The following is a 13,111-nucleotide window of genomic DNA, read 5'->3' as shown; positions in this document are numbered from 1 at the left end:
GCTGTTGTGGGAAATCAGGAACCCCAAATGGAAGGACTGGCTGAAGCCATGGCAGAAGAACGTGGATTGTGAAGATTTCATGGACATTTATTAGTTTCCCACTTTAATACTTTTATAATTTCTTATGCCTGTCTTTACTGCAATCTCTGAACATCAATTGTGAAGATTTCATGGACACTTATCACTTCCCCAATCAATACCCTTGTGATTTCCTATGCCTGTCTTTACTTTAATCTCTTAATCCTGTCATTTTCATAAGCTGAGGAGGTTGTATGTCACCTCAGGACCCTGTGATGATTGCGTTAACTGCACAAATTGTTTGTAGAGCATATGTATTTGAGCAATATGAAATCAGGGCACCTTGAAAAAAGAACAGGATAACAGCAATGTTCAGGGAACAAGAAAGATAACCTTAAACCCTGACCACTGGTGAGCCGGGTGGAACAGAGCCATATTTCTCTTCTTTCAAAAGCAAATGGGAGAAATATCACTGAATTCTTTTTCTCAGCAAGGAACATCCTTGAGAAAGAGAATGCATCCCTGAGGGTGGGCCTCTAAAATGGCCCCCTTGGGTGTGGCTGTCTTTTACAGTCGAGCTGTAAGGATGAAATAAGCCTCAGTCTCTCATAGTGCTCCCAGGCTTATTAGGATGAGGAAATTCCCACCTAATAAATTTTGGTCAGACTGGTTGTCTGCTCTCAAACCCTGTCTCCTGATAAGATGTTATCAATGACAATGCATGCTGAAACTTCATTAGCAATTTTAATTTTGCCCCAGTCCTGTGGTCCTGTGAACTCACCCTGCCTCCATTTGCCTTGTGATATTCTACCACCTTGTGAAGCACGTGATCTCTGTGACCCACACGCTATTTGTACACTCCCTCCCCTTTTGAAAATCACTAATAAAAACTTGCTGGTTTTATGGCTTAGGGGGCATCATGGAACCTACCAACATGTGATGTCTCTCCTGGATGCCCAGCTTTAAAATTTCTGTCTTTTGTACTCTGTCCCTTTATTTCTCAAACCAGCCGATGCTTAGGGAAAATAGAAAAGAACCTACATGAAATTGGGGGCAGGTTCCCCCGATACTCTGCCTGTTACCCAGTCCCAAAGTTGCTTCCACATTTTTGGGAATTTTTTCAGCAACACCCCACTCTACTGGTACCAATTTGCTGTATTAGTCCATTTTCACACTGCTGATAAAGACATATTCCAGACTGGGAAGAAAAAGAGGTTTAATGGACTTACAGTTCCACATGGCTGGGGAGGCCTCACAATCATGGCCGAGGCAAGGAGGAGCAAGTCATGTCTTACATGAATGGTGGCAGGCAAAAACAGAGAGCTTGTGCAGGGGAACTCCTCTTTCTAAAACCATCAGATAGGGTAAGACTTACTCACTATCATGAGAACAGCATAAGAAAGACCCACACCCATGATTCAATTACTTCCCATTGGGTCCCTCCCATGACATGTGGGATTTGTGGGAATTGTAATTCAAGATGAGATTTGGGTAAGGACACAGCCAAACCATATAACTCATACTACCTTTCAAGTCATTCATTTTCTCTGCCAATTTTATTTGCCTTTAGCAGCCTTTGCACTTTAAAAATCTATGGGATATATTTGTTTTCTAGTTTCAATAGAAAAGGGAAGCAGTGTTTTTATTTTTTTTTAACTTGCCTTGTTTCTATAACACACATAGTGGGAAAATGGAAAACATTTACTAGAAGTGAATAATTCTATTTTTACCTTTGAAAAGCAATAGTTTCAAAATAATCTGGCTTTATGTTCAGCAGCCAATTATATAATTCCCTTGCATACCATATGCTCCTTTCATTTACAGAGTAGTTTCTTTCCAAATTTCTTCCTGATATATATCTTAGAAATCATCTTTTGTTCCACTGATTGTATTCTCCCTTCAGAGACACTGATTATATTCTCCCTTCAGAGACACTGGTTTATCTCTTTTTGACATATTTACCTTTTCAAGCTGAATGCACTGCATTGATCTCAGCTCTTCCTTTCATATCAGTATTTTAATTTGTATTGCTACTGATTTCTGTGTATTGCTATTTTTAATGGATGTATTTGGGCAATAATAATGTGTTTGCAGGCTCAATTTATTGTCTGGTGTATAATGGATGTTGTGGTGCACCACACACAGAGATGCTAACCTGCCATAAGTGTTAGCTGCTAGTGGCTCACAGCTTAATTTTTGTCTGAGGATTGCCCTGGGTCAAAAGGAGCTTCCTCAATCAAAGTTTCATGCCTTCCCTCCAAAGGAACAGATCATATTAAATGACCGGCCTATGGGAGCCACACACAAGCCTGGCCTCCTTGCCACAATTCAAGACAACAACAGTTACTCCAATTCCAGAACACCCCATGGGATTGCCCTAGGCCCCTGTCGCAGCTTAACTTCTCCCTCTGCCCTACCCTGCTTCCCCCATTACCTAATATGCATTGCTCTGAGTGTACTTATGGCAGATTAAAGATGGCCACACATTCTTTGACACTCCTCCCACCCAGGGGTTGGATCTAAGTTTCTTTCCCTTTAACTTGGGCTAATCTATGACTACTTCGATGAGCAGACTGCAGTGGAAGGAACAATACAACAGTTTAGACCTAATCTTTAAGAGCAGTTAGAACCTTAGGAAGTCCCGGAATTATATGGAAAGAGAGAGGAGTCCAGATGAGTGTGACTTTCTAGCAAGCTCTCCCAACACATCAGATGTGTGAGTGATCTGCAGATCAGTCCAGCTGCCAAGAAAATATAACTCCAAGTGACCACAGTCAACTGCACATGGAATAAAATAATCACTTAGCCAAGCCATACCTATATTCTGACCTACATGATTGTGGGATATATTAAAGCAGTTTTGTAAGCCCACGTTTTTTGTTATGCACCAATAGATAACTCAAACTGCATTTCTCACAGTCTACATTTCAGAGCCTGTATTTTAATAAATTAATTGATATGACAATTTATAAGGCAACCAATATGAGGAGTTATTCTAGGAAGCAGACCCAAAAATGGATTTGCCAATGGTTTGTGTCACCATTGGCAGGTTAGCAATTAGGACATCATTATTTGTTGTTACGTGGAAAATTAATGGCTCCTGTTACACTATGTCACTGCCATTGATGAAACCTCAACTAGAGGTGAATTGGGATCAAATACTAGAGGAAGGGAATGCACTGGCAGATTCAGTGTCTTGAGTGTTTGAGAGATGCAGACGTAATAGTAACTACTAGGACTGCAGATTCAGATGGGTATTGCTGAGTGACACTGATGCATTAGTGAAAGACAATAAAAGGCTTAAAGTGATTAATCACTAGTAGAATTGAGGGCCTTCTTGGCATCATATAAATAGTCTCTTATTTCCTATAGTTGGAATGCAGACAAATGTTGTGAGTGAGGCTTAGATTTTAACTCTAAGGATGGCAAAGTTGAAGAGAAGTTTGCATGGCTAGGGTGTTACGCTATGTTCAGGTCCCTGACTGGACAAAGTGGAACACTGAGATTTGACTGAACCAGCTGGGTTGACACTGTTGAATACATTGAATCTCCAGATTCTTCTGAAACCTCCTGAAGAAGTAGTTCATTCCTTCCAGTTAAAGGCTAGTGTCATCCTTATCAAAGATGGTATAGAAATACCAGAGCATGTGTCCCCAACTTCCCTTTTACCCACCAGATCAAAAATTCTGGCTAAGACAGACAGCCAAGAAAGTGCTGCACCTGCTAAGGGTAGAAGAGAATAAACCAATGTATACAGTGAATCCAAAGGTACTGGATCAAGGACAATAGAAAGTTGAATAAAACACAGCTTAATAAAATACGAACAATTTTCTGCGATACATGATAATCACCCTGGCAAGAACTGTGCTAACACACTGCTTAGATCAGGGGTGCCCAACCCCCTGGGCCATGGACTCATACCAGTCCCTGGCCTGTTAGGAACAGAGACACACAGCAGGAGGTGAGCAGAAGGCAAATGAGCATTACCACCTGAGCTCCACCTCCTGCCACATCAGCGGAGGCATTAAATTCTCATAGGAGTGTGAACCCTATTGTGAATTGGACACGTGAGGGATCTCTGTTGGGCACTCCTTATGAGAATCTAACTAATGCCTCATTAACTCAGGTGAAATAGTTCCATCCCGAAACCAGCCCCTACCCCGTCCATGAAAAAATTGTCTTCCCCAAAACCAGTTCCTGGTGCCAAAAAGTTTGGGAACCGCTGCTCAGATGACCCTTGGAAGCCTGGAGAAAGTGACAGTCCACAGTAAAAGTGATGCAGAAATGCTGGAACTACTGTGGTAGATTGTAAAAGAAGGGATCAAAAAGCTAGAAGTGGGCATGTGATAGTTAATGAAATGCATGTGGTCAGAATTACTAAAATGATAAAAGTGCAAAGCTCAGTGGTAGCTGTTATCTACAACCAGGCTTGTTAAATGTTTGGAATCCTGTTAACAACAGAAAGGAGAGAACCCTGAAATAGTAGAGTCCAGGTGGTATTGACTAAAATTTAGAAGCATGATAAGCATATTCACTATAAAGAGCAGGAAAGTTTGAATGTAAGCCAGATGTTCTTAGAGACAAGATATGTAGATGGGCAGCCAAGAAGGATACTGCTATGTTTATACAAGCAGAAGAAAATAAAGATGGATGATCATGAGCCTGTGGAAACGTCTCTAGTAAAATGATCATGCCTTGCCCAGTTTCTGAAATGAGCCATTTTCTCAGGCCCAGAATCCCATTAATGTAGGAGAAGTCAGGCACCCGTGAGGAAAAATCCTTAAATACCTCTAAATGTATAGTAATGATTCCCACAGTGCATTCCCAAAAAGAACCTATGGCCATTTATTCACACAAACAAACAATGTAGAAAGAGAAAAGCTAATCAATTCACAAGAAATATTGAAGGACAGTGAGCAAAAAAACAAAAGTTGGAAGAGAAAACAAAACAGTGGAAATACATTTTAAAATATCAGTGATTATAGGAAATGCACAATGGATGTTATCAATAAAAGTCAAATTTTGTCACATTTAATTAAAAAGCTAAATCCATGTATATGCTATTTATGAAAGCCACATCTAACACATAAGCACACTGAAAATTTAAAAGTAAAGAAGTGATAAAAAGATATACTAGGTACATACTAATAAAAATGAAGCTGGTGCAGCTATACTACTAGGCTGGTGCAAAACTAATTGCAGTTTTTGCCATTAATTTTAATTGTAAAGGCAAAACCACAATTACTTTTGTATCAACCTAATAATATTAGGCAAATGAACATCAAGGTAAAAAGCATTGTTATGGATATAAAGGGAAACTTCATAACAATGAAGTTTTCAATGTATCAGGTAGAAACAAAAATTACAAACTTGAATATGTATACTAGATAAAATATACACAAAATGCATAAGGACAAAACTTAACAGAACTAACTATAAGGAGAAATAGTTGAACCAAATGTCAAAGTGAAAAATGTTAAAATATCTCTTTTCATAACTTGTATATTCAACAGAAAAAAAGAATAGAAAAGATAAAAAAAAAACAAGTTTAAAATAGTGGACATATATAGAATCCTGCGCCCAACAGTTAGACAAAACTCTGTTTTTAACCAAATTACAAAACTTGATAACAATCTGGCAAAGAAGATACTTTCAACATATTTTAAAAGATTCACAATACGTGTTTGCAAGGTAAAGTTGAAAACTACAAAAACAAACAAACAAACAAATATATTTGGAAACCAATAAGAATATTTCAATAAAACTCATGTGTCAAAGGAAAACTTAATAACAACTAGGCTACATATCTAACTTCATCAAGAAAGGAGATGCTACAGTTAAGCTCATTAAAAACAAAGGAGGCATAAAACTACAGATGCAATGGAAATTGAAAAGATTATAAAATTATGTAAATAAAAATATTCAAAAAATTGAAGTAATTTTTAGAAAATTACTCAAAAATAAATAGAAACCCTGAGTAGTTCTATGACCAGTATATTTATTGAGTGTGTAGTAAATCTGTTCACAAAGAAAGAAACCCCTAGAATTGAAACCTGCCAAATATAAAAGGAACATAAAACTGCCATCTTTCACAAACGTTTCCAGGATCTACTGTTTTTTATCCTTGTCTGGGTAAATTACTTACCTGTCACTATTCTCATCTATAAAGTGGGATTAATAATACTACTCACCTCATAAAGTGATTATGAGGATTAAATAACTTAGTGCTTGTAATGTGCTTTCAACAGAGTCTAGCATATATTAAGCACTTTGTAAGTTTTTCCTATCATTATTATCATAGAAAAATCTTAATACCAGTAAATGACAAGAATAGTATGGGAACAAAAATCATAAGCTAATTTCATCCATGAACACAGAGGCAAAAACTGTAAACAACGTATAGTGTAAATCTGTCATAACACCATTAGTGAAGTCTGAAAATCCAACTTAAAAATATTATGGCTTGCAGTATCGCAGTGAAAAGACCAGGGCAAGTGTGTTGGGAGTTCATTTCCAGCTCTTGCTTATAATTTAATGCCATCTGGTGAGAGTTGTCCACTCTGGACTAAATATCAGTGGAAATGGATAGCACAGGTTAGATTTTCTTAAGACAGGTTTTTCATTGTTGATGCTCGTGAGACTTACTAATGCTGCATTTTATAATTCTTATGCACTAACTTGAACCCTAAGTACGAAAAATATAACTAACCTTTTTTCTCACATAATAAAAGTTAAATGTTCTTATTTCTTTCAATAACTTAACTTGAAAATATATCAAAGTTTGGTGAATTTCAATTGAACCTTAAATTGACTTTTGTCTAGAGAAAGTTGGTTATACTTTTAGAAAAAAATCTATAGCTCAATATGAAATGCCACTCTAGCACAAAATAACTGAAATCCTCTATAAATAAAGATGAAAACAATGTATATCTTTTCTTATTAGTGGTGAATGAAATTGGCAGAGCAATATTAGAAAAGCTTTGAGGTATATATATTTTAAATTCTAATTAAATTTTACCAGATTGGCTGCAATTCACTAATAATAAATATATCATGTTAATCCTGTATTTTTTTAAACACTGGGCTGTTATCCACTTCCATTTTATTTTAACAACATGGAGTTCTAGATTTATTCCTGATCATTAAAGAATTCTAATCACATCTATAAAAAGCATTTTATTTTAATATTTAATGTGCTTTTTTAAAGAATAATATGCATCAGACATCAAATAACTCTATTTTAAAAATAGAAATTTTCTATTAACTGGCAATAAATTCAACCAGCAGAACATTAAATCTGTTCATAGTTATATTTTGTTTTAAACATGGCAAAATATGTTTTCAATTTCAGCTGGTATGTTGGTTGGTGCTAGTACCTTCAATGCAATGACCAGTGTCATTATAATTTTATCTGCAATTTATTACAGAAGACTTCATTTGTTCAGACTGTTGTATGGCAATAGGTCCAATCCGAACCATTTTAGTGACTCTAAAAGTAAATAAATGTCCCACTCAGTCTGTTACATTGGCTTATTTAAAATTAAAAATGAGTCCTTTGTCCTAAAATACCACTGATAATTTAGAAAGTATTATACTAATAAATGTTCCATTTGTCTACATCACAGTTTCAGCAATCAATTTTAATAATATGTGGACAAAAAACTTTGGTTTTCTAAACATATCCTATGTTTGCTAAATAATTATTTCTTAATATTTCATAATGATTGGGTGCCAGTGACATAGGTGCAATTCTAAGAAAGCATAGAATTACATGCAGTATCTAAGAAAGCATTTTTTAAATTAAAATTTTAAATAAAACAGACTTTAAGTACGTAAAAATTTATGGAGAATTCAGAATTTACAAAGATATCCACTTGTAGCTGAGATTTTAAATGCAGTGAAAAATATGCGTTGTTAAATTTGGAAACTATATTTTTTCCAACAAAAAACTAGGAGAATAAGAATGATAAAAAAGTAAAATACCTAGTTATAAGAAAAGTATAAAATTAGAAGATAAGATTTATTCTTGCTATGACATTTCATTAATTGCACACTTGGTTTTATGGGAAGATAATGCCTAATTAACCTTTAAAATGATTATAATTTAATGTCTCTTTTTCTTCCAAGTCTTCGTCATTGTGTTTCAAATCAATTTTATTTTTTTAAGTATTAAATACAAATTAGTAAACTTTTATGCCCCGTAACTATATTAATTTCCCCAATACATAACTCACTTCAAAACACATACTAACCGATACTCAAATGTTCAATCTCCACCTAACATCCATTGTTGTTCAATGGTTTTTGGTATTTAGAAAACAGACTATATTTCTATGACATCTGAGCTAATGACGGTCATTTTGACTTTTGAGACTATATTCAATGTTGGTAAAATTAGAAAAGTAAACACAGGATCTGCACTAAAATGGGAAAGAGCACAAGAAATCACAATGTTTTGTAAATTGGAAAATTCAGGAATGAATAGCAGCCATATGAGCGGACTGGGTGAAGCCGGAAGCTACTTAACTGCCTCTAAGGATGGGGGTTAGGGAAGGGGTTGAAGCACAGTCTGATGTTGAGGAGCAAAGAACATTTCAGGAAGATAATTACCAGATGGTTCTGAAGGCAGGGTCTCAGTTCTAACAGAACAAAGAGGATGATAGGCAGAAAGCCTGTACAAAAAGTCGCCAGAACTCTCAATCAGCTATCCTGTCCTACAAAGCCATGTGAATACTCCTCTCCCTTCACACTTTCACATAATTGTGGATAAGCTCCTGACTTTCAGAAAACCTGTTGTTTATTCTCTGGTAAGTTTGAACTAGAGGTAATGTAAACTTGAGACAACAGGCTCAATGAAGACTGGGGACCTGTATTAAAACTAGCAGGACTCAGTGAAAGTTTGCCATTGGACAGTCAGCCCCCAGGCTCTTCTCTCTATGTGGCCCCCACTGCCACACTAGTACATGGAAAGATTCCTTTCTGGGGAAATTGGCCAAAGAGAAAATATCTTCAAACAATGACATACAGTCGTTCTAAAAGAAAGAGATGAGTGCCTTCCCAGTCATTCATTTTACATTAAAGCTTACCACTCAATAAGTCCCATACTGAAAACTCTCTCTCTCTCTCTCTCTCTCTCACACACACACACACACACACGAGTTATCAATAAGTTTCTTGGTGCTCTATTCACAAATATGGACTGATAGCTGCTAAGACAGAAGCTTAAACAGAGATCAACATTTCAAGAAAATAAAGGAATTTAGAGAAAATAAAAACAACGAAGGGTAAGAATAAAATTTGAGCACAACTAAAATTAATATCCACAAAAATCGAAGATTTTGTATTCATGCATTAAAAAGCTTTTCCTTAATAAAGAAAAATTTAGAGGAAAAGGCACTCTTAGAAACTAAAGTATCACTTTTTAGCATAAATAACTTTAGTATAGAGATGTCTTTTCTTTCTGATGAAATCACTCCATAAGTTGAACAAGGACCAAAACATGTAAACTAGAAAGCTCCATTCATAAATGTAGTATTCCAATAATGGAAGCCTCAGAAAGATTAGAAAAATTAGAAAAAAAAAACAAGTTTTTAACCAAATGATGTGATGACATTTTCTAGAACCAAAGTACATGGACTTTCAAATTGATTGCACCCAGAAAATACAATTAAAAATGTTCCAAATAATAGTAGTTTAGTATGAAATTTAGAATGTCTGAAATAGGTAAAAAATAAGATCTGAAAGTTTGTAAAGAGCATAAATAGGTGACATACAAGGGATCTGGAATAAGAATAGCATTGGACTTAATAATGACAGTGGATTCAGAAGGAGAATGAGCAAATGCTTTTAAAATTCTGACAAATTATTTTCTGTTGTATTAGTTAGGCTTTACCGGAGAAATAAAACAACCTGTATGTGTGTCTGTGTGTATGTACATACACATATATACATGTACATATATAAATATACACCCACATATTTCTCACTATACACACAATAGTAAAACTTGAACAATACAGAAGGAATAAAAGAACAACTGACTTTCATTAGACATTCTAGAAAACGATTGCACTTTTTATACTATATCCATTTCACTTAAAAATAGAATTTCACATATGATTTTGTTATTATGTTATAAAATAATCTACAATTTTAAATCTGAGAGATTCTTTGGAAGTCACCAAATTTTAGAGTTTCCTAAACTAGGTTTAGGGATGTGGGTCAAATGTCTTGAACTCATGGAAAATTCATGACAGTTGTGACTATTAAGAGCATTTGTTCATTTTCTTAGAGAGAGGGTGCATGGCTTCGTTACTGAACATCAGTGAATCTCTCTGTGACCCCAAAAGACGAAATTAAATTATCTTATTTTCTTCTTAAAATCACTGGGGTTCAGAGTAGCTTGAATACATAGAAAATCTTATAATTTACATAGATATTCTTACAAATTGCATGGATATCTTATATATAATATATATCATAAATTACATCTTATGATTACATAGATATTCTTATAAGACTGGAACAAGAGCTCAGGTTTCCTAACTCTAATACATTTTGATAAAGCATTCTTCAACTTAGGTTTCCTAATGCTAATTCCTTTTGAGTGTGAGATATTCTTTTGGCCAATAATATAGTATTGCACATTTCTCTTATATATTTAAATGATACTATTAAAAACATAAAGATAGGATTTTATAGCCCAATGGTCTCGATATCACAGTCCTTATTTTTCATTTGTCTTCTCTTGTTCTTTTTGTTATTTCCATGGTGATTAGGTTCAGGTGAGCTTCCCTGACTGGCAATACTTTGTATATATTGTTACACTCCGTGGCAAGGAGGAGATAACACCATTCACGACTTCATGGGAAGAAAATAAACAGAAACTCCACATTTGGATCTCCCCCAGACTCTGTCTTGACCATCTCTTCCTTTGGCTAATTTTCTGTATCTTTTCTCTGTAATAAATGTAGCCATGAGTTCTGTGGGTATTTTCAGTGAATTATCAAACTAGATGGTTTTCCAAAACTCCTGACCTTGCAATTGATGTCGCAAAACGGGAAGTCTTGTGTCCCTCAGACTTTCTAGGTTGGCTAGCACTGAATACTATGACAGCATATTACTCTACCCTGGGTCTCTATCCTTTTAAAATTCATTCGTTATTGGATAAAAAGAAATGAAAGATACAATACTTTTGTCTCACAAAATTAAAAAGCAAGTGTTTCCAAATTATACTGTGCCTTATATTATCAGTTTCCTTCCGTATTACTTTTTTTGCAAGTCTAGATAAGACATTGTAGGAACTTCATAATTAACAATCAGTTATTTCATTTTCTTTTCTTTTTAAAATGTTGATTGATTGTCTAGAAAGCTGCTTTCAGTATGACACAAACAAATGTTTTGAAACAAAACTGAAAAAAAAAAAAAGTGAGAAATGGGCCGGGCATGGTGGCTCACACCAGTAAACCCAGCACTTTTGGAGGCCTAGGCGGGTGGATTACCTGAGGTCAGGAGTTCAAGACCAGCCTGGCCAACATGGTGAAACCCCATCTGTACTAAAAATACAAAAAATTAGCTAGGCATGGTGGCAGACTTCTTTAATCCCAGCTACTCTGGAGGCTGAGACAGGAGAGTTGCTTGAATCCAGGAGGTGGAGGTTGCAGTGAGCTGAGATTGAGCCATTGCACTGTAGCCTGGGCAACAAGAGTAAAACTCTGTCTCAAAAAAAAAAAAAAAAAAAAGTGGGAAATGAATACTACCATTTATCAACTTATACTTAATTGTTTTTTTTTTACAAACATTGGTTTGCTCATATATACAGAAGTAGGAGTGACAAATAATGAAAAAAAGTGCTGTAGTAGATAAATTATAATGATGCTACATTGCTAATTACTGTAGCAATATTTCATTCTAATTTATAAATTTAAAAAATATCTCAAATACTCTGCAGTTGTAAGTAAATAATCAGTACCTCCATAAACACTGTGATAAACCTAACTGTTGACCTTTCTAGGTTGGAATTCTTAATATGACATGGAATAATGTGTGTTCTTAGTCCAGACCAATGGGCTGCAGTAAAGGCCTTTACGAATAATAACATTTAAAGTTCTTCTCACAGAATGGAAAAAAAAATATGAGTGTTGACTCTGGCAGCTAACAGCATATGCTTAACCACTGATCTTTCAGTGAAGAGATAGACAGAATCATAACTGAACATATTGTATTAATCAAGACCATGATGGACAGAATCATAACTGAACATGCTGTACTAATCAAACCAACCATGTGTTCTTCACAGCTCTTTGCATTTGAAGTGCTTTGCCAAGAGGATCATTTCCCACAAACTGAACAAGGTAACTGCTGCCTACGTTTCAAGCTGCATAATACCTTTTTTCACAAACAGAACTTTATACTTCTTTAAATTAAGAAGCTCATTATAGGGGAAGAAAACCATACACTTAATGTCTCAGAAAATTTTAAATGAAAAGGGCAACCCTTCAAATACTTATTGCAAATCCAAAAGATGTTACCTCTTATTCTACTAAATGGCTCAGGTAGGTAAGAGCATGTTGTTTGATATCATTGTTAGGATGCTTAATCAATGCCATCATACAACTTGAGAAATACGTAGAGTTATATATTGTCAGAAGCTAAAGTCCAGCAAAAGATCACGTTCATCCTAAGTTTTGACAAAATGTATCCTGTGTAGATCTATTATACAAACAAAAGATGTCCTCGGATGGCTCCTGAATGCTAAAAAATGGAAATGGTTGGAGACATTATCGTCAACTGGCTGAAGCAGGCGCCTGATTAACTCCAAGACTGGGTCAGATAAGGTGACGCTTCCTTTGAGGAGCAGTGTTACTATGCACCCTACTGCTGCCATTTAAACAATCTTCACACAGTGACTTTCCCTGGAGGATGCTACTGAGCGTTCAAAAGGGGATGCAGGCTTCGTGTGGTCCCCTCCCACAGATTCAGTTGTTTGTGTAAAGCAGTTGCCTTGCCAAAGACCTCCCGCCCAAAGATTCTAATTTCCATTTATAAACATGGTTTCCAATTTTTTCAACGATCAAATATTTATAATATTAGA

This window comes from Gorilla gorilla, chromosome 1, assembly GCF_029281585.2.
Source record: "Gorilla gorilla gorilla isolate KB3781 chromosome 1, NHGRI_mGorGor1-v2.1_pri, whole genome shotgun sequence".
Lineage (NCBI taxonomy): Eukaryota > Metazoa > Chordata > Mammalia > Primates > Hominidae > Gorilla > Gorilla gorilla.
This window is presented reverse-complemented; position numbering follows the sequence as displayed.